The 23,888-nt window shown below is 37.6% G+C and overlaps 1 protein-coding gene across 2 annotated transcripts in view; it reads right to left on the bottom strand.

Annotated features, from left to right (window-relative positions):
• Positions 1–23,888, bottom strand: part of PRIM2 (DNA primase subunit 2) — a 338,721-nt gene that overhangs the window by 300,073 nt on the left and 14,760 nt on the right. The gene's annotated exons all lie outside the window — the stretch shown is intronic.

The following is a 23,888-nucleotide window of genomic DNA, read 5'->3' as shown; positions in this document are numbered from 1 at the left end:
ACAGGAGAATTATGTATCTTAAATGTGTTAAAAGAAAGTACCTGTCTAAAAATCTCTTTAAAAATAAATAAAATAAATAAAATAAATAAAAAAACGTAGGGGAGGCCTGGCTGGCTGTCAGTAGAGCATTAGACTCTTGATTTTGGAGTTTTAAGTTTCAGCCCCATATGGGGTGTAGAGATTATTTAAAAATAAAATCTTAAAAAAAAAGTACCTGCCAACCTAAAATTCTACATCCAGCAAAAATATCTTTCAATAAAGAATGCAATCTCCTTTCTTGCTTTTTTTGGTTTGGGTGACAATGTCTAAAAGATAAAAGAAGTACAGTAATAAACCTTAAAGAACCCTACTTCACTTCAAACTAATGCAACATAAGAATAGCCAGACATTTATAGAAAGAAGAACATTTAATGTTTTCCTGCACATCTCCTTAATACATACAAATGTTTTCTTTTATTAATTGGTTATTCATACAATTGTGTCACGACTATTCAACAGATAAGGAGACCAAGGGTTAGACACCATTTATATGCTTTGTTGGATAGCCTTCCTACAAACTCATAACCACACTATGCCCAGTTTGGGAATTATTTACTGACTGCTAGGACAGTCAACAGTTCAAGACTGAACTCCTATGATCATAATTCATTTCACCTAAATATACCTAGAATTTTATTTCAATGGTTTAACATAAAATACTAAATTAACAATTCTGATTTTACATTTAACATTACAAAAACCAAGTATATTGGAGCAAAACTATAAAGAATAGTAAATATGCTTTACAACTCCCATAACCTGAAGTTTGTTCTCCACTCCCCAGTTTCTTTATGAACTAAGTTAACCCAGTCTTTGAAATTTGCATCTGTTTCTTTAATTCCAAACTATTTATTTCAAGCACCCAGCTAATTGGCAGAATGCCTATTTCTTCACACAGCTTTCTATTGCTGAACTTCAAATTTTCTTCTTTATGACATCTCCCTTATGTTTTCTTCTGCAATAACCTTTTGGTGCACAATTAAAGGCCTCCAAAACTCAATCTTTGTTGAGGTTCCAACTGGCAAATGTCCTCCAAATAAAAAACAAAACAAAACAAAACAAAGTAATTTTCCTTTCCCATTTTTACAATGTAGCTCAGTAGAAAATCGTTCAACTTTACTTGGTTCTAAGTTTTTAAACTATATAGCACTGTGGACATTTTCAAGATGAATGGAAGAAGGGGAGACAAACTGATTCATGAAAGATATGGTTAAGGACTGAAGCTTTTGAAGTTAAGGAGCCTACAGCAGATTACCAAAATATGGCTTTACTTAGCTGGGGAGGAAAGGTTGAAACTCAAGAGTCAATATGGACCAATGGTGCAGCTATGTTTATTCAAACACATGGAGAATGAAATAAAAGCAGGGAAAAATAAGGTACGAAAAAGAAACTGACTTGTTACAATTTTTTCGTATAAGCCATGGGAAATCAAATCTTATTTATTATTAAATTTACATTTTCATCATTATTATCTGAAATTCAAGCGGATAGAACACTAGCTATTTTTTTGTGTCTGGGGTAAAGGGAAAGGAAGTACTTATTCCAAGAGATGCTCAAATATATTTGCAGATGAAAATATTAGAAAGCAGTTTTATGGCTTTGACAAAGGTTTCCCATTTTGTTGACCCAATTCAATATTTTTAGTTCCTCAGAAAATTATTCAAATATTTGAGGGTGCAGTTGGCACAATATCCCACCCATCAGAATACCTGTACCTCCTTTATCTCTTATCTTTTGAAATTCAGTTCAAACACTGTCAGCCCAATGATGCCTTCCTAGATGAATCCAGTCTGTAGCAATATCCCCCTTACTTTTTCATAGCTCTTAGAGACTGTATCAAACATTCTGGCAGGTTATTATTTTGCACTTTGTTTCATGAAAACAGTCTCTACTCTCTCAAACTAAAAAAATATAAATCCTCTGTGACACCAAACATAATGCTGGATATACATACAGCATTTATTCAGTATTAGCTATGAAGTACTATGAAGGACCCCAGTAGCTCGAGATTTTCTATGTAGCATGTGCTTCAGAGAATTTTGGCAGTTAGGGACTTAGATTAAAGATATATCAGAAGAGCAAGCACACTTTTTATTTTTTTAATGTTCATTTATTTTTGAGAGAGAAAGAGAACACACACGTAAATGGGAGAGGAGAAGTGTGAGAAGGGACAGATGATCCAAAGTAAGCTCTATGCTGACATCATACAGCCTGATGTGGGGTTCAAACTCACAAACTATGAGATTATGACCTGAGCAGAAGTCAGATGTTTAACCAACTGAGCCACCCAGGCACCCCAGCAAGCACACTTTTTATAAACTGTGTGTTAATCTAGGTACCTCTCACTCTCTCTCTCAAAATAAATATTTAAAAGAATAAAACAAAAACATGTTAATTTAAAAAGAAAAATCTGCAACCATTTCAAAACAGCACACAAAAATCAAGGAGCCTATACAGTAATGGTGTCTATAGTAACTTATGAGTGCTTTTACTCACTTATTTATAACCTTTCTATGTAATAAAGTGCTTTAGGGGGCGCCTGGGTAGCTCACTTGGTTAAGTGTCTGACTCTTGATTTCTGTTCCGGTCATGATCTTGGCAGTCGTGGGATCAAGCCCTGCGCCAGTCTCTATGCTGAGCTTGGAGCCTGCTTGAGAGCCCCTCTCTCTCTCTTTCTCTCTCACTCTGCCCCTCTCACAAAGAGCTCACAGTCTCTTTCTCTCTAAAATAAAGTTTAAAAAAAATGTTTTTTTAAGTGCTTTATTTTTTTAATTTTTTTTTCAACGTTTATTTATTTTTGGGACAGAGAGAGACAGAGCATGAACAGGGGAGGAGCAGAGAGAGAGGGAGACACAGAATCGGAAACAGGCTCCAGGCTCTGAGCCATCAGCCCAGAGCCTGATGCAGGGCTCGAACTCACGGACTGCGAGATCGTGACCTGGCTGAAGTCAGACGCTTAACCGACTGCGCCACCCAGGCGCCCCTAAGTGCTTTAAATCCCCCACAGCACCTACATAAGGCCCTAACCGTATCTCTTAGTTCACCATCTCTTAGCTGATTTTTGGTCTACTCTAAATTTTGGCAAACTCTGAGAGGGTAAGAACACTGAAAACATCAACTACCTTATACCTTATTACCTCTCTTCCTCAGGTCCTGAAACATAAAAAGGTATCTCTGAAAATAAAGAAGACCTCAAAAGATTTTCAAACTCCTGGCAGATCTCAGAAATGTAGCAAGCTTCTGTTCTTCAAAATTAAAAAGGCATCAACTTCTCAGCTAACTCTTTTTAAGCAGCCTCACCAATCAAACTTGTGAAAAGTAGAAAGCATTCATCAAGAATGTTCCTATTTCTGTCCCTTCTGAGTAATCTGAGGGAGCTCAGATTATCTTCTCTACTCATCTAATTACCAGAATTTCATTTTCCATACTATTAACTATAGTTCTGAGTTATAAAATTTTCACTATGTTTCAAAGTCTTTCCAAATCATGGTAGAGTTGAGGGTATCTAGGTTACACTGCTTTGGTTTCTGCTTAAATGTAAGAAGCCAGAAGCTCTAGCTTACCTATGGATTCCAGTTACATGTTACCGCATAATAAATTACCCCTAAAACTTAGCAGCTTAAAGCAACAACAGTTTTATTTTCTCCCAACTGTATCAGAAAGGATACAGTCAGCAATTCATCTGTTCCATATGGCATCAAATGAGGTCACCTGAGGTCTTGAAATGATGAATAAATAGACTGAAGAGCCCAAGATGGCTTCACTCACGTCTGGCACCTTGGCAGAGATGGCTAAAAGGCTGAGCTCCGCTGGGACTGTCGAGAAATGCCAAGACATGGCCTCTCCAGTATGGCAGTTGCTAGTTTATGCCAGGCTTCAGAACAGACCTCTCCACCAAGCAGATCTGAGCAAGTCTAGCTAGACTTCTTCATGACATCTCAGGATTCCCAAAGAAAGTATGCCAGATACACGAAGTAGAAGCTGCCAGTTTCTTAAGGTCTGCACTCAAAAACTGGTACAGTGTCACTTCCACCAAATTCTACTGGTCTAAGTATTTACAAAACCCACGGCATTCTTTACCCTTACGCTTTTTATCCTATTACATAGTAACCTTTTAGTCTTCTGAGAGCTAGAAAATAACTGAATTTCAAAAGCACCTCCCATTCCACCCTTTGAATCCAGATGTAAAAACTACTCATGATCAGGAACCATCCAGTTGTCAGTCTAGCCACTATCTATACATACTGCTAAACTGACATAAAAAGAACTGGACTAAAATTAAAATCTGCACTTACTCATTGTAATAAAATTCTAGTATTCCAAATTCTATTAGCTTATCTCATACAACTCAAGTTCTTACATATTTTTTTGTTATTATACACATATTTGTAGCAATCATTTTTCAATCACTCAAAGGGATATTTGGGGAAAGAACCCAATGTTCTCTATGTACACCATCTTTTGCAAATCTCACAAAGAAACTAGAAAGTAACAAATAAGTTATAGTTACCTTTTATTATGTGCTTACTATCTGCCAAACACTGCTCTAAGTACTTTACATGTATTAACTTTATTAAAGCTTCCTAACCTTATGAGACAGTATTATTATATTTTCTATTTTTCAGATGAGAAAACCAAATTGGAGAAAAAAATATAACCACCATTAAGAGGCAGCTCCAGGGGCGCCTGGGTGGCGCAGTCGGTTAAGCGTCCGACTTCAGCCAGGTCACGATCTCACGGTCCGTGAGTTCGAGCCCCGCGTCGGGCTCTGGGCTGATGGCTCAGAGCCTGGAGCCTGTTTCTGATTCTGTGTCTCCTTCTCTCTCTGCCCCTCCCCCGTTCATGCTCTGTCTCTCTCTGTCCCAAAAAAATAAATAAACGTTAAAAAAAAAAAAAAAATTAAAAAAAAAAAAAAAAAAAGAGGCAGCTCCAGTATTCAACCCCGGGTAGTAAGGCACCAGAACCTGTGCTCTCCACCCCTAGGCCATATGACATACAGATTATCCCCACTTAGACATCATGCTGCCTCATCCTACTACCCTCGACCTTGGTGCAGATCAAAGTAGGACCATATTTATATACCTCAAATCTTGTATCCCAACACCCTAAGTCTGCAATGAAAAACCCCAAACATTTTCTGTTACTGGGCTGTTTGTATCTAACTCAGATTAGGAATTATGCAGTCTCTGCCTTGGTTTCTCTACTCTTAACCCTAAATCAGCCACAGACACTTGACTGAACTGTAAACAGTTTTCTGTCTTTCCTCTGAGGAATTTAGTACACCTATTTGAGATACACCTGCCTATATACCTATGTATGGTTTAAATGTACACGCACAGGATTGTCTTGGCTCCCCCGCAACGTTGTTTTCCTTTATAGGAAAGGGAAAAAAGAGGCAGAAAAAAATGTCAGAGACCCAAACGACCAACAAAGGTACGACTAGACAATCTAATGAGCTCAGTAAAAAAGCCCAAGTTCAACTCTTAAACTTTGAGAGTACTGAAATTCATAATGACAATGCATACACCAAGTCTTTGGTGTAAAGCATTTGTGAATGATCTCGCCTTGCATTACACTGAAAGTCTATAGATAACTACTGGTATTTGTTATTCCTTAAATTTATATCTTAATTAGTTTGACAAGTTGATTTTAAATAATGAAAGCCATCTCTGAAAGGTCCATTTAGACTTGTGCAGATAATCAGCATCTGCCTCTAATCAAACTGAGATGATTAGCAAATTAAACCCTTTAATTAGCATTTTGCATAATTTAGCCAAATTATGCTTCTTAGGTTTAAGAAGGTGAAACAGGGTGAATTTATCAGTTAGATATTCCTTTAAATCTTTATTAATTATCAAATTTTACATATATACAGTAAAAATAAAGAAACACAAATTAAACTCAGTTTGCTAAAATCTAACACTTCACAACATTTAAGCTAATTATGTCATTTGGAGCAAAGTAACATAATACTCAGAAGAAAAGAAAAATATTTCATTTCAATTATCCTCCATCAACTACCCAGGAGGTCAACTTTATTCAAACTTGATTCAAACAGCATTTTTTAAGGAAAAAAGGAAGGAAGGAGCACGCTTCTCTCCACTTCTGCCATTCAGTACCACAGGAGCCAAGGCTAATTTCACTAAGCATTCAATCATACAGTTTTAAAAAAATGCACTCATAAAAAGGTAAGTAACCTGTCAATTTTCTTTGTTAGACAAGAGACCATAGGACAATATAAAGTAGCAAAGCTCATCACAAGAAACTAAGATAAGCCATTACTTTTATCCACAGGCACTACATTCTCTCACACACAGAGTGATGTTTTTTTTTTTCAATTATCTCCTCTCTTAAAGGACCAGAACACCCTATTAGCTAACAAAAGTACCAATTTCCAGGATTTGATAAACAAGTAATAAATAACAAAAGCTTAAGAGATGGTAGAGGAAGCATATATCATTTCTAACATATATTAAACCCCAGCTTCTGATAAAGATGTGGTCTTGGAAATAGCCCCTCTGTTCTAGAATTAATCCTCTTACCAAAAAGAGGCCGTGAAATTCAAAAGTAGACTTTTCTCATGACTACAGACATCAACCTACTAAAAACTTTCAAACAAATTATCTTTATCCTTCTATAAATACTACCCAAAATGTAACTCTTCATGGTGTGTGCATGTGCCTATGTGCCTGTGTGTCAAAGGGAGTGGTAAATAATAAGAAAAATAATCATATTAAGCTTATGTTAAAAAGGGACACTAAGGGGCTCCTGGGTGGCTCAGTCGATTAAGTGTCCAACTTCGGCTCAGGTCATGATACCACAGCTGGTGAGTTTGAGCCCCTTTGTGGGCTCTGTGTTGACAGCTGGGAGCTTCAGATTCTGTGTCTCCCTCTCTCTCTGCCCCTCCCCCACTTGTGCGGGCCTGTGTGTGTGAGTGTACGCTCACTCACTCTCTCTCAAAAATAAATAAACATTAAAAAAATTTTTTTATTAAAAAATAAAATAAAAAGGGAACTAAAATGAATTCTAATTCATTTGAAAGGATATACAACAAACCAAATGAAAACTGACACAGAATAAGCAAGAAGCTATCTTTCCCAAATCCAAATTTCAATCTATCTGTATGCAGATTCTACTGCATCCCCGAACAACCTGGATCTAGAGACAGTACAAACAACACCTCTGATATACACTAATCAACAAACAATAGCTCTGATAGACACTAATCAACAGTACCAAATTTTTTCTTTAAAGACTTAATCAAGTGGCAATATTTGTAATATAATTCAGTGTTTTGCATCTACAGGCACTCAGAAAATATTAGTCGGTTCAATGACTGGAAAAATCAAGTCTACATTCCAAACGCAGTATTCTGGTATTTCATAGTAGGTCTCAAAGGAAGAATCGGCAGCCTAATTTGGAACAACTACAGCTCTGAAGTGATAGGACACATATCCAGCTGAAAATACTTATTTCTCTTAACCACTGAAATATCAACAGGACACCTAACATGCAAAAGTGAAAAGTTAAACTTTAGGAATACAAATGCCCAACATTTAGCCTTATTCATTTGCTATTTAACAAACCCCAGCAGCCATTTACTATTAAAGCAGAAGGAAGAAACATAAAAACACCTGCAAACCATGAACTTCAATTCATTTCACTACTCTTCCCTTCCACACAGAATGGACGATTGGAAGTTTAAGTACAGTGCTTTGGCTCCCCCAAATGACACATCTAGAGCATAATAACCCTGTCACAGAGAAATGAAACAAGCCAAATACAGCTGGGTTCCTTGTATCATTTTCATCAGAAGAAACCTGGCCAGTACTAAATTCAGTTTTAATATCATCACTGGTTTACTCCACTCTCAACCTAATCAAAGAAAAATATTATATATTCAATCAAGAGTTTGTTTCCAAGTGCCAAAAGGAAAATGGATTATATAATTAAGAAAAGAGGAGAAAAGTGAAAGTCAAAGTATTGTACCAAGGGCTCCTGGCTGGCTCAGTCAGAAAAACCTGAGACTCCTGATCTCAGGTTGTGAGATAGAGCCCCACGCTAGGTGTAGAGATTACTGAAGAGAAGAGAAGAGAAGAGAAGAGAAGAGAAGAGAAGAGAAGAGAAGAGGTACTGTGCCAAAGTTGGCATCACTGAAGTATTAATAGTCAAGAAAAGTGACAGCTCTCTATAAAAATTCCTTAAAGTAATTAACCACAAAGATTAGTTCCGAGATCACAACTGACCAGACTTTGAAAAACCAAAAAGTTCTAATTTGAAAAATAAAAAAATACCACTGCTAATAAGGTCACTTGTTTAATTTTAAACATACAACTTCTAGAGTTAGTCAGTTGTTTTCGTATGCATTATCAAAGTGCTTATTACTAAATAATAAAATAGCCAACCTTTGTAAGTTTATAATATGCCAAGTACTATGCAATATACATAGATAATTTCATTCAATTTCACAATAATTCTATGAGGAATATACTATGATGTTCTCTATCTTATTGTAGAAGAAAATGAGGCATCAAAAGGTTAGGTAACTTACCCAGGGTCATAAATAATCCATTATGAGATTGATTTTCCCAGTTCTCACTCATACACTCTCCCTAGCAATGATCTATCCCACAGTTTCAAACACTAATGTTACATAGCATTTTTATTACACATTTTCAAACATAACTTCTTGAACACAGCCTAATACTCTGAATTACCCACTGCCTATCTCCATTGGCCCACCAGCACTCACAAGCAGGATGTTCACAAGCAAATGTACCATCTTATCCCAAAACCATACTCCTATTTTTATATTCCCTACCATCACTAACACACTATTTTGTACCCTATATACCAAATAGCTTGGAGTCATCTTCATTTCACATTCCATTAGTCATCAAATCTTCAGGCTACTTTCATGTCGACCATATCTGCCTCCTTCTTTCCACTGCCACAGCCATTGCTATAATTCAGACCCTCATTCAGTCCTTCATTTGGACATTTACTCAACAAATTTCTCCTTGTTAACACAGAAATTGGAAACATCCTAACAGAAATCTGCCCAAAGTCTCAACATTCTTTCACTTGAGATCTTTTTTCTTTGAGCTTTTAAGTTTAAAATAATTATAGACTCACAAGAAGTTACACTGCAAAAATATTAGAGTTCCTGTGTACCCTTCACCAAGGGTCCCTCCATGGTTACATCTTACATAAAACTACAGTACAATATCCAAATCAGGACGAATGACGTTGGTACAGTGCATGTGGACAGTTCCATGCCATTTCCTCACATCTGTAGACAGATGCAACAACTACAATTGAAAGGAATTATTTTTACTCTGAGGTTCTTAGGGCTAATTAATCTCATTGAGGCTTTAGTAGATTCATTCTCACATTCAGCTAGTAGACAGGTCCACTAAAAGATACATGAAATGATGTCTAATATTACCTGACAATCCTGAATCTCGATTTGGGTCTCAACTCTGCACTTCCTTATTCATTCAGCTACTGCCATTATCTTTTATCATACGAGATTCAAACATGTCAGTCCACTCCTCAAAAAGTTTCAACAATTCCCTCCTGTCTTTATTCTATCTCACTAGCGTCATCTTACTCGCCCCCATAATCTAACAACAAACTTCGTCGTCATAAAAACGTACAACCAAAACCAAGATTAATGTGGGCAATACATGAATGTACTTCCTTGAAATAAAAAAGGGGAAGAAATCATTAAAATAACACTAAATGAACAGAGTATATGATATCTAGGAGATCTCACAGTAGGGGTGATGCTGTGGTTAGGAAAAATACAATTATGGAACTATACATGTTCAAGCTGGAAAGAAGAAAGAGTAACACACTACATTAAGGAAGAACAGGCTGCTGTTGCTAGGAAAAAGAGAAAAGAAGGGTCCAAGGCCCTCTATCACCAACCAGTCCTCGGAACAGAGCTCCATCAGCCACTAAGCCCCCACAAAGAAGCACAAGAAAGAGATCACCTTAACCCATCCAATTCCATCCCTCAAGTTTATGTTCAGGACCTGTAAGCTGTTACATGTTACAAGTTAAAGAAATTTCAGAGGTCCCTAGGTCCAAAGGCAAAGTTATCTCAATGGTTTGATGCTTTAAATTCCTCAATTGTTTATATACATCATCATCATGCATTAAAATATAAATAATTTTTTTAAAATTTAGAGTTTTTGTGATTAATACTCAAGACTATTTTAAGTCATTGTCATAAACATATAATTTTTAGGAATTACTTCTATACAAAAGTGACCCAAAGACCAGACACTTCACTATATGAACACCACAATCTAAATAAAAAAGCACCTTGACTCTATGTTCTACAAAGACATGTCCAAGGAGAACAGAAAGAACTCAATGTCCCACCCCAGGCCCACCAGGTGATCTGTGAGCAGACAACCAGGTTTCTTTGTTTTGTTTTTTAATTTTTTAATGCTTATTTAATTTTTGAGAGAGAGAGCAAGTGAGCAAGCTTGAGTGGGGGAAGAGCAGAAAGAGAAGGAGACAGAATCTGAGCTGTCAGCACAGAACGCGATGCAGGGCTCTAACTCACAAATTGCAAGATCATGACCTGAGCCAAAGTTGGAGGCTTAACCAACTGAGCCACTCAGGCACCCCAAACAACCAGTCTTAATTCTCCCCATCTGTAAAGTCTGCTTGCCCTATTCCACTAGGATACTGGGAAGTTCTGTATTCACAATGCATGAAGACTTTTGAACTGTTTATGAATGGGACTACAAAGAAGTATTATTTTTTTTTAATTTTTTTTTTCAACGTTTATTTATTTTTGGGACAGAGAGAGACAGAGCATGAACGGGGGAGGGGCAGAGAGAGAGGGAGACACAGAACCAGAAACAGGCTCCAGGCTCCGAGCCATCAGCCCAGAGCCCGACGCGGGGCTCGAACTCACGGACCGCGAGATCGTGACCTGGCTGAAGTCGGACGCTTAACCGACTGCGCCACCCAGGCGCCCCAAGAATTATTATTTTGATGCTACTTTTAGCTGTTTCCTTCATCTGCTATGTTCACGGTTATTGTACATACTAGAAGTAGGCAATATTGAGGGTTTAAGAAGTTTTGTTTTGTTTTTAGAGAGAACACGAGCACGGGAGGGGACAGAGGGAGAAAGAGATTTTTTTTTTTTTTTTTTTTTGTGAGAGAGAGCAGGCACAAGTGAGCAAGGGACAGAGAGAGAGAGAATCCAAGGAGGGCAGAGAGAGAGAGAGAGAGAGAAGGGGAGGGGGAGAGGGAGGGACAAGGACAGGGAGGGAGGGAGGGAGGGAGGGAGGGAGGGAGGGAGGGAGAGAGAGAGAGAGAGAGAGAGAAGCGGGGATGACCCGAAGCAGGGCTCGTGCTAACCCTAAGTGGGGCACAAGCTCACCCCAAGTGGGACTCACGCTCACCTGAAGCGCAGCTCAAGCTCACCCCATGTGGGACTGGAACTCACAAACCATGAGATCATGACCTGAGCTGAAATCGGATGCTTAGCCCACTGAGCCACCCAGGTGCCCAAGAGAAGGAATCTTAAGCAGGCTCCATGCTCAGTGCCAAGCCCATTGCAGGGCTAGATCCCATGACCCTTGGATCATGACCCAAGCCAAAAACAACCATGAGATGCTCAACTGACTGAGCCACCCAGGAACCCCAAGAAGATTGTTTTTCACAAATAATCAGAAGACATCCAGATCTAACCTTAGTTATGGAAACAACGTATCTGAGGTGACAGCTACTTTAGTGTTAGTGACATAATCTGTTTTTTTAAATAGGGGTAACTCCATAACTAAAATATAAAGAAACATAAAAGCAATCCAGAATAAAATAATTTTGACATACATAAATAATCACATACAGTGCATTAAATGCCATAATCAAGTAGTTAGGTACTGTACCCACTCCTAGAAACACTGCGAATGCAACACCCACCAACGCAGACTGGTATAGTGAGTGTGTGGTGCCTCAAACGCCATTATCAGTGAAGTGCTTTTCCAAGAAGGTGAACTTACAGAAACATATGGAACAAAACAAAGTATAATCTCCCATCAATTCACAAAGTAGTTGCATTCCAGGAATTATCAGGATACACAAAAACCAAGGGGAAATATTTTATATTTATAGAATAGTGTTTGGTTCTAGATTCAGATCATTAGAAACAGGTTTTTTTCTTTTACTCCACATAAGTTTTTTATTTTTTTAATTATTTTTAATGTTTCTTTTTGAGAGAGAGAGAGAAAGAGAGAGAGAGAAGAGTGAGAGGGGGAGGGGCAAAGAGAGAGAGAGAGAGAGAGAGAGACACAGAATCTGAAGCAGGCTCCAGGCTCTGAGCTGTTAGCACAGAGCCCAACGCAGGGCTCGAACCCATGAACTGGGAGATCATGACATGAGCCGAAGTCAGACGCTTAACCAACTGAGCCACCCAGGTGTCCCTGCACATAAGTTTTTTAAAGGAACCTTAAAAATCAAGAAGGGGAACACCTGGGTAGCTCAGTGGGTTGAGCATCTGACTATTTCAGCTTGGATCATGATCCCAGGGTTGTGAGATCAAGCCCCATGTTGAGATCCACACTGAGCGTGGAGTTGGCTTGGGATTCTCTCTCTCTCTCTCTCTCTCTCTCTCTCCCTCCCTCCCTCCCTCCCTCTGCCCCTCTCCCCTGCTCTCTCTCAAAAAAAAAAAAAAAATCAAGGACATGGGAAGATTCACTGTAGAGAATTATTCAGCGCATTGGAGACACTCCAGCATCCCCCCATCTCCCTTCTATGAAATGCTTGTAGCACCCACCAGTCACTGTAACAGCCACCAGAAACACCATAAAGATGTCCAAAGTATCCAGTAGGGGAGTAGCTCCTGGAGTCCAGAACCCATAGAAGGCTCAGTCTATAACAACCAGTGGACCTCCCTCTAAAAAGGTCCTCCTCCTTCCTTGTAAGGCAAGAACAAAACCAAATTGAGCCCATAATCTTTTATTACTGGCCTGTTAAATTCTTCTTATCTCAAGCATAAAATCTCTTCAATTTGTCTCCAATGACCCTTCTATGTTACACGAGTCTATTGCTGAACATGAACTAAAACATACAATGTGACCAAAGAAAATTTCAAAAAAAAAAAAAAGGCACCGAAGAAGAACAGCAACATAGGGTATAGAAAAGCCATGGGCTAGATAATGAGACCTTCAACAACTAAGATGTGAAAATATATAATGTTTTCCCTAGAGGTAGCACACATAGTACATTGGGAACCAACTTATGGCATATTTAATATACTTTGTTTCCATTTCTGCCAAGAACTGTCAGCTAAAATAAAACACCTTAGTAAAATTACAGTTAATGCTTTAATTTCCTACATTAATGTAAATCTCTAATCTCACACCTGTGTTTGCATATCCCTTTTGATGGGCACTGTCACCTTAAATGTCAGCATCTATTCCACTTGATTTCAGTGCTAGATAAGAACTAGCTGGGAAGAAATGTGCTCATAATTTTAGTAACATACTTTGTGATTTACACATTTCAAAAAATCTAGAGGTTGGACTTTTGAGTTCCAGTTCTATCATTTAACTCTGGGGAGGTTACTTCACCTCTCTAAGCTTTCCCCAAAGCACTACTACAAGGAGTAAATTATACAATCCATAGAAAGCATTTAGCTTAGTGCCTGGCAGTTAGTAAGCACATCACAAATGTTAGCTATTTAGTGACTAACTTCTGTCTCCTTAGAACACTGTAAAGACCCAAAACTTCATTAAGTCCACTGCTCATTTATTCACCAACAAGTATTCCTTCCTTGGGGAACAAGAACCCCATACAAGCTCCAAAACAGTCCTCTGCATTTTCTAGCATTCATACAGGGGTGTCAACTCCCTGGATCAACTAAAAGAAACTAAAATATATTTGGCTATTAGACTCCAATATAGTCAACAGAAGGATTCTCTTGCCCAAAACCTTCACGAGACACTGGATTTGGAAGAACACTTTGACCAGATATGAACAGGTGAAAAAGCCAGACAGCTGACAGGTATCAATAGTGAGAATATGGCACCAGGAATCTGAAAGCCAAGGAGATTAGCAATCAGTGGCAATCAAACAGCAATCTGTTAGGAAGTAAACAGAGAAAAGGAAGTACAGAATAAGAATTTTAACTGCTTTATCTCTATGCCTTCAGAAGGGTGGGGAGTAGCAGGATATATCTAGTGATTGAGCCTAGGCTAACCGTAGTTATGCAACTACTTCCTACTGCCTTTATAACTGAGATTTAGCCATTCAATATGACTGAGAACACAAAATGATTTTCTTTCTGCAACTCCATCAGCCTTGTTCCTATTCTCATCCCAAAGACCTAGGATAGGCACTCTGAGCTAGGCTCAGAACTAATCCATAATACAACTTCAACTAAAAAAGGATTAAATTTTCAGGGAGTTGGTAGAAGTTGGGAGTGGAGGGAGAACAGGAAACAACAAAAAGTGAGGAAGATTATAGAATGAAAAAATAAAGTATATGTTTAAAACTCCAGTATCTTTTTTTGGAACACTTTCAGAAAACATGAGTAACACTTTACAATGTGAATGTTTAACCACTGAGGCACCTGGATGGTTCAGTCAGTTAAGCATCCAACTCTTGACTTCAGCTCAGGTCATGAACTCACAGTCATGAGATCAAGTCCTAGAGCCTGCTTGCTATTCTCCCTCTCCCTCTCCCTCTGCCCCTCTACTGCACACACTCACAAGCATGAGCGCACTCTCAATAAATAAATAAATAAATAAATAAATAAATAAATAAATAAATAAATAAATAAAAATGCTTCATCTCAGAGAATATGAGAACACTAAAGATGTTATTAAGTAAATTAATTTCATTCTTTTGAGTTCTAAATAGTAAAATATATATAACATTATACAACGATTAGGTGAGAAACTTTAGCTAGGTCACAGTCATACTTTTTCAAGGGCAAAGTTAGAGGCATGAAGTCAATACCAATAAGAACACAATGAATTGTGTATTCAAAAGCTATACAAAAACTTTAAAAAAGAAAAATGACTTTCATAAGTAATTTGAAAATTTTTGCATATGTTAATTTTAGCCTTCAAGGGTAATTCAGCTTGAAGTCTCACATTTAGTCATAGCATCTCTAGGTTTAAACTATCTTATAATGAGCAAAATCTAATTTTGTAGCTTGATCAGGAAAATCCAAATTCTGTGAACTTCTAAAATATTGCCACTAAAGACCATCTGCTATGGTGTATTTTTACAATCATATACATAAATGGTGAGGCCTCAATTAACTAAAAAATTCAATGAATCTTTTCCTCACTCTCCAAATATAATACTAGAGCTGCCAAAAATATATATATAAACTAATACAAGGTTAGCTTCCATAATTATCTGGCGTAAAAAAAAAAAAAACACTGTCAGGATGTAAGTATTGTATTTGTGTAGTGTGCTTACAGAGGGGAAGCCCTGGTAATGCCTTCACTTAAATCATTTGGAAAGAAGTTAAGGGTATGCAGTTGTAACAGAAACACATAAAGGGCTCTGCGTAAAACATAAATTGTTCTGTACAGAATACAAAACAAATTGAAATCTGCTAACCAGCATAATTCCTCAAATTCAGTTCAACAGAAAAAGGTCATTTCATTTATAACATATATCACCTGATATTTAACCCTGAAAAACGAAAAGTATCTCATGTTACTGTACTCATCTTAAAGATTACCTCGAGTTTATGAAACACAAATTGAACTAATATTTTCTCTGAAAGTTAACTCATTTACTCAACACTCAGCATCATGCTTGAATCCGTTAAGCAGTGCAACTTAAACTTGCCTACTTCAGGGGCGCTTGGGTGGCTCAGTTGGTTAAGTGTCTGACTTCAGCTCAGGTCATAATCTCACGGTTCATGAGTTCAAGCCCTGTGTCGGGCTCTGTGCTGACAGCTCGGAGCCTGGAGCCTGTTTCAAATTCTGTGTCTCCCTCTCTCTCTGTTCCTCCCCCGTTCGCACTCTATCTCTGTCTCTCTCTCTCTCTCAAAAATAAAGATTAAAAGAATTAAAAAAAAAAAAAAAAAAAAAACTTGCCTACTTCCAATTCTTAGAAGTAGGCATAAAACATAAAACAACTTCTCCATTATAAAAATCAACTTGGCCTTTCATCTGATTATTAATCCTTTTTCCCTTAGTTCGTTTTAAGTCTGGAATTTCCAGCAAAAGTTAACGGTATGAGTCTTACCACCCCATTTCACTCTTCTCCAGGTCCCCTTTCCACTCATATCATAGTCAATGGCTTGTCAGAAGCCCTATGAAAAGCTTCCATACTCAAACACATTTGTTGTCTAGTGTATTCCATTCTCACATCTGCATGTCCTGTCTCAGCTATGTAACATCAGATTCTGAAATTTAGTTGTTGCCTGAAATTTAGTCTGCATCAAAGGGAATTAAAGGTACACGTTTCTCCATTTTGCAGGCATATTAAAATCAGTTCACAAGTTACTAAGAGGCTTATTATAATTTGTAAACACATCCCAGAGAGTAGCTACAAATAGAGGCATATACATCAGATGAATGGCATTTTCCTACCTTATGTAACAGAAAGAGCTGACCACAATGATGAATGCACAGTCCGAAAGAGCTACAACAATCCAAACTAGATCAACTAACAATGAAAACAATATAAGGACCAAAATGATCAGAAAACCCTGACTACCTCAAGGCCAACTTGCAAATACCTAAGAAATAATATAATACACAAGTGAACACCAAAAACTATTTTAAAACTCAACACATAAAACTATCAAATAAATGTAAAATCAATGTTCCAATGTTAACTGGAGAAATGCATCCCCAAGTTCCTAATAAATTCACACAACTGACATTTCCAATAACAAGTGACAAATTAAACATTAATTCATGTGCAGTGAAAAGTTATCAGCCAAAAATGACATGAAATAATTTCTAAGACAGAAGAAATTAAGTTTTCAAACTATAAGGGATAAGAAACAAATTTCAAATATCAGATTCAGGATAAGGAAAATTATTTTAAAGTGGGTAAAAATAAGCAATACAAAGTTTTACATGTACTTGTTTTCAGTTAGCCACGCATAATGTTACCATCCACAATCACCTTCACTCAAAAACCCTCACTTCCTGAAAAGATTTGCCAAGTGAATAACACTAACTATTTAATATGCAGTGGACTTCTCATTTGTGACACACAGAATACTCTCCATCTTTTAAGATGCTCATCTTCACTGCCATTCTGGGCTATATAAATGAAATGCCTCCTACCATTAAATCCACTAGTATTTCAAATCAGGTAAAAAATATTTTCTGACTGTTTCAAGAAGGTTTGTTTTTGTTTTTGTTTTTTTTAAACATCAAGGCAAATTATAAACAGGTATCTGACTCTGAACTTCAACAGCACAGAGAACCTTTGTCTGCGAGGCTGACAGGTGTCAAAACCTGACCTTTCCCTAACTGGCCAAGTGAAAAAATCACTAAGAGCATATTTGACCTTACCCACTCACCTTTACTGTGACACAAGGCTAAGTCAATCAACTCATCAATGAGATCCAAAATAGCCTCCAAAGACAATATTTACTCATTTCTAATCCTTCCTAGAAATTACAGATTTAAAATCCAAATTATTTACATGTAAGTCCAAGAATGAAAAAAAAGTTTTTCCTTTCTGAATACTTCACATTAACATTTTGTGTTATAGATCAGAATCTACTATGCACTAGAAACCCAAACACCGACTACAAAAGCCAAATTATCAAAACACAGCCAGAATGAGAAACATCTGAATCTGATAACTGGCCCCATTCCTCTCCCCCAAACTTTTACCCAATAAAATTACATCAGCTATGGCAAACTGAACAAAAAAATTTAAGAAAAAAACTATGCAAAAAATTGTTCTTTTTTCTGTAAATATTTCTCCATTATGCAAACATAATGCGATTTAGTTATAACACTGCATCTGCTAACATAAAAATATATTTATTTTACATAAACAGATCCACATAGAAGTCACTGCAGCCTTAGGGACAACTGGGTGGCTCAGCAGGTTAAGCATCAGACTTCTGCCCAGGTCATGATCTCATCGTTCATTAGTTCGAGCCCAGTATCAGGTAAGCATGAGCCCCACTTCAGGTGAGCCCCGCTTCTCTCTCTCTACCTGCCCCTCATGGCATTCTCTCTCTCTCTCTCTCTCTCTCTCTCTCTCTCCCTTCCCCCACCCTCACTTGCACCCTCTCTCTCTCAAAAAATAATGAATAAAATTTAAAAATAAAATATTTTTTAAAAAAGTCATTGCAGCTTTAATGAAACTGTAAAGATAAACAAAGACATACAAACAGAGAGTCCAGGTAGACTCTAAGATGTGTGTGCCAGGAACCCAGCTTCTGTAGCATGGAAACAAAGATAGCCTTGTGGCTCTCCACTCCCCGATGTTTCCTTCTGCCTCAACTTGGGCAGCAGGGTCTATTACACATCAGAGACCAGCTTATGCAATAAATGCTAATAACGTTTCCCTAACTCTTGCTTTGCCTTAAGTCTAAAAGCACCTGTTTGGGGCGCCTAGGTGGCGCAGTCAGTTAGACGTCTGACTTCAGCCAGGTCACAATCTCGCGGTCCGTGAGTTCGAGCCCCGCGTCGGGCTCTGGGCTGATGGCTCAGAGCCTGGAGCCTGTTTCCGATTCTGTGTCTCCCTCTCTCTCTGCCCCTCCCCCGTTCATGCTCTGTCTCTCTCTGTCCCAAAAATAAATGAACGTTGAAAAAAAAAATTTAAAAAAAAAATAAAAAAATAAAAAAAATAAAAGCACCTGTTTAAGCCCAACAGTTTCAAATGCAAACCAAATATTCCAATCAAAGCGAAGAAAACTGTGCATGTTTCTATTAACGAAATGGTAAAAGTTGGTAAATGGGAAGAGCCACAGGAAACTAGGGGTGAGCTAATCAAAAGCACCTGAATTCAAGCGCCTTAATTACCAGTACCAGTTGCCATGAGAGTATACCAGAAGGAAAAAGTCTCAGCCAGGAAAGTGATACAATGTATCACAGGAATGGGTTTTCTGCCAAGCTCCTGCAATGCGTTCTCACTTTTCCCATGAAAGTGAGCTACAAACACCAGCTACAAACACTTGATCAAGTTTTACATTCCACAGTTTATTTCAAAAAAAAAAAAAACGTGTTTTTCACACTCTACACACCTTCAACCAACATTCTAATAAACCCCCAGGAGGACTACCTACATCCCATCCCCCAAGTGAGAATCACTGAACTAAAAAAAGTCACACTAGTAAGCCAAAAGTTACTATTCCTTTTAGAAATTGCACAGGACCCCCTGTGACATACAAATGTAGACATTAATTTTCCCTACAATCAATTTCCCAATCATCCATATTTCTACATCTTACTTTAATGCAGGTTTATTATAATGCACCTCAAACGACTTGCAAAATGAAATAAAATATAATTATAGCAAACACACTGGAGCAACCACAATATTAAAAACCCATCATGACCAACACACATTAGTTTCAGGGATACAATAGAGTGATTTCAAAATTCCACACATCACCCACTGCTCATAACCACAAGTGCACTCCTTAATCCCAATCACCTTTTTCAATCCATCCCCCCACCCACCTCCCTTCTGGTAACCATCAGTTTGTCCTCTACAGTGAAGACTCGGTTTATTGATTTGTCTTTTTTCCCTTTGCTCACTTGTTTTGCTTCTTAAATTCCACAGATGAGTGAAATTATATGGTATTTGTCTTTCTATGACATTTTGCTTAGCATTGTACTCTAGCTCCATTCACATCATTGCAAATGGCAAGATTTCATTTTTTATAACTGAGTAACATTCCATTGTAAATAATACCACATCTTCTTTATCCATTCATCAACTGACGGACAGCTGGACTGCTTCTATAATTTGGCTGTTGTAAATAACGCTGTAATAAACTAAGAGTGCATGAGTTAGTGTATTTTTGTATTCTTTTGGTAAACACCCAGTAGTTTGATTGCCGAATCATATAGTAGTTCTATTTTCAACTCTGTGAAGAACCTCCATATTGTTTTCCACAGTGGCTATACCAATTTGCATTCCCACCAACAGTGCACAAGGATTCCTTTATCTCCACATCCTCGCCAACACTTATTGTTATTGATTTTAGCCATTCTGACAGGTGGAAGGTGATATCTCATTGTAGTTGTGATTTGCATTTCCCTGATAAGTGATGAAGAACATCTTTTTGTATATCTGTTGGCCATTTGTAGGTCTTCTTTGGAGAAGAAGAATGTCTTCTGCCCATTTTTAACTGAATTATTTTTGGGGGGTATTCAGTTTTATAAGTTCTTTATATACTTTGGATACTAACCCTTTATCAGACATGTCATTTGCAATATCTTCTCCCATTCCACAGGTTGCCTTTTAGCTTTGTTGACTATCTTCTTTGCTGTACATTAGCTTTTTATTTTGATGTAGTCCCAGGAGTTTAGTTTTGTTTTTGTTTCCCTTGCCTCAGAAGACCTATCTAGAAAAAAGTTGCTATGATCAAAGTCAAAGAACTCACTGCCTGTGTTCCCTGCTAGGATTTTTATGGTTTCAAGTCTCCAAAATAGATTTTGTTTTAAATTGCAGCAAAAGTATATTAAATCTAATTAACCCCAAACTTCTCCAACATATAGGTATTTGCTGCCTCTGTATCTACCATAGTATTACTAGTTTAACATATATGCCAGCCACAGTACTAAGAACTCTACATATTCTAATCCATTTAAAACTCACAAATCTGTAAGGTGAGGATTAGGATTATCTTCATTTTATTTTTTATTTTTGAGAAAGTAGGGGAGAGGGGGAGAGGGAAAGAGAGAGAGAATCTTAAGTAGGCTCCACATTCAGCATGGAGCCTCATGAGGGGCTCAACCCCAGAACCCTGGGATCATGACCTAAACTGAAATCAACAAACATTCAAATGACTGAGCTACCCAAGAGCTCCAGATTATCTTCATTTTAAAAAAGAGGAAACGTTTTTTTTCCTGGGCGCCTGTGTGGCTCAGTCGGTTAAGTGTCTAATTCAGCTCAGGTTATGATCTTGCGGTTCATGAGTTCGAGCCCTGTGTTGGGCTCTGTGCTTACAGCTCAGAGCCTGGAGACTGCTTCAAATTCTGTGTCTTCCTCTCTCCCTGTCCCTCCCCCCTCATGCTCTGTCTCTCTCTCAAACGTAAAAAAAATCTTTTTAATGAGGAAACAAATACAGATTAGAAAATTTACCCTAAGGGGCCCCTGGGTGGCTCAGTTGGTTAAGCATCTTACTTCAGCCCAGGTCATGATCTCATGGTTCATGGGTTCGAGCCCCACATCAGGCTCCATGACAGCTCAGAGCCTGGAACCTGCTTCAGTTTCTGTGTCTTCCTCTCTCTCTGCCCCTCCCCTGCTCATGCTCTGTCTCTCTCTCTCTCTCTCTCTCAAAAATATATAAAACATTTTAAAAAAAAAAAAAAGAAAAGAAAAAAGAAAAGAAAAGAAAATTTACTCTAAATCACATAGCTGATTGTCAAGTCTGGGATTGAATTTTATGCTACCTGTAAGTCAAAAGTTAGCCTACTACTGTTTAATGGATGCTGACTGAAGACACAGACTCCTGCATTAGAGACAAAGAACTTTATTACTCCTATCACAAGAAGCAGCAAGAGAGCCAACATGTGTCATTCTCCTTAACCCTAAGATCCTGGGGGGCAACATGACACAGTCCAGATGAATGGTCAAGTAGAGTAGGTTTGCACTACGAGGGAACACGGAGAAACAATCAACTTTGTAGCAGGCAGTAAGCAAGCCTCCTCTATATACCAGGAAGATATTTCTTCATCCCTCAAGGCTGCTTAGTAAAATCACAGCTGTGAGAAATGGCCTGGTAAAGAGTGATCATGACCATGTTTTCATGACATACCAAGCAAGATATGTAGGATCAGAAGAGACCCTTGGAGGTGTTTTCCCAACACTGATGTGTGCCAGAGAGAAAACTCAAACTAAACAAATACAACACCAGAGTCTGGACTATTGACCACTATTAATAAAACATTCAAAAACTTCAACTTTGTTCCCTAAATTTAAAACTATAATTATTGAGGTCATTAAGGCCTCTGGCTAAACACAACATATTTATTTCCATTACCTCCACAACAAAAGAAAAAAAAAAGTCTCAATAATTTTAAAAGGACTGAAGTCATACAAAATATGTTCTCAGACTAAAATGAAATTAAGTTAAAACTCAGTAACAGCAGCAAGTTTAGAAACTTCAAAAATACATAGTAATTAACACTCAAAATAACCAGTAAGTCAAAGAACAAACAAGGAAATACTTTCAAATGAATGAAAACAAAACATGACATAGCCAAAACTCACGGAATGCATCTAAGGCCATGTTCAGAGGGAAGTTTTAGCTATAAATGCCTACATTAAAAATGAGAAAAAAAAAAACAAAACTCAAATCAGTAACCTAAACTTTGACCTTACAAAACTAGAAGAGCAAACTAAACCCAAAGCAAACAGAAGGAAGGAAATAATAAAGATTAATAAGTGATAATAACAAAAATTAAACACACAAGAATAGAAACACAGTAGAGAAAAATTAACAAAACCAAAAGATAGTAATTTGAAAAGATCCACAAAATTGACAAACCTCAAATTCAATGACAAAAAAAAAACAAAAAACGACTTAAATGAAAAAATGAGATCATTACCAACCATATAGAAATAAAAAGGATCCCTGAAACTAATATAACATCAGATGTTAATTATATCTCTATTTTTTTTAAAAAAAAAAGGATTGTGGGGGCTCCTGGGTGGCACAGTCGGTTGAGCGTCCAACTTCAGCCAGGTCACGATCTCGCGGTCCGTGAGTTCAAGCCCCGCGTCGGGCTCTGGGCTGATGGCTCAGAGCCTGGAGCCTGTTTCCGATTCTGTGTCTCCCTCTCTCTCTGCCCCTCCCCCATTCATGCTCTGTCTCTCTCTGTCCCAAAAATAAATAAACGTTGAAAAAAAATAAATAAAAAAAAATTAAAAAAAGGATCGTAAGAAAATACTATGAACAAGTGTACACATCAGTTAGATAACTTAAATGGACAAATTCCTAGAAAACACGAATTACCAAAACTGACTCAAGAAGAAATAGAAAATTTGAATAGATTTATAATAAGAGTGAATTAGTAATTTTAAAGCACCCCACAAAGAGAAGCATAAGCCCAGAAAGATTCACTGGTTAAATTCTACCAAATGTTTAAAGAAAAATTAACACCAATCCTTGACAACCTCGTCCAAAAAAACCACAAGAGCAGGAAATACTTTTACAAACTCATTATATAAGACCAATATTACCGTAATACCAAAATAAGACAATGACATCACAAGAAAACTACAAACCCACATCCTTTATCGATAAACACAAAAATCCTCCACAAAATACTAGCAATTCAAATCCAGCAACATATAAAAAGAATCATACAGGATAATCAAGGGGGATTTATCCCACAAATATCCCAGCAAGATTGGTTTAACATCCAAAAACCAATTAATGCAACACACGATATTAATAAAGGACAAATCCCTAAGATAATCTCAACAGGTGGAGAAAAAGCACATGACAAAATCCAATACCCTTTCATGAGAATACTCAATTACAATTAGAAGGAAATTTTCTCAATCTGATAAAGGGCATCTACAGAAATCATGTATCTAGTATCATAGGTCATGCTAAAAGACTGAATGCTTTCCCTCTAAAATGAGGAACAACTCTCTCTGCCCCTCCCCCGTTCATGCTCTGTCTCTCTCTGTCCCAA

The sequence above is a fragment of the Herpailurus yagouaroundi genome, unplaced genomic scaffold, assembly GCF_014898765.1.
Source record: "Herpailurus yagouaroundi ecotype Mexico unplaced genomic scaffold, PumYag 139, whole genome shotgun sequence".
Classification (NCBI taxonomy): domain Eukaryota; kingdom Metazoa; phylum Chordata; class Mammalia; order Carnivora; family Felidae; genus Herpailurus; species Herpailurus yagouaroundi.
Note: the sequence above shows the minus strand (reverse complement) of the source record. Positions and strands in the feature narration are given on the sequence as shown.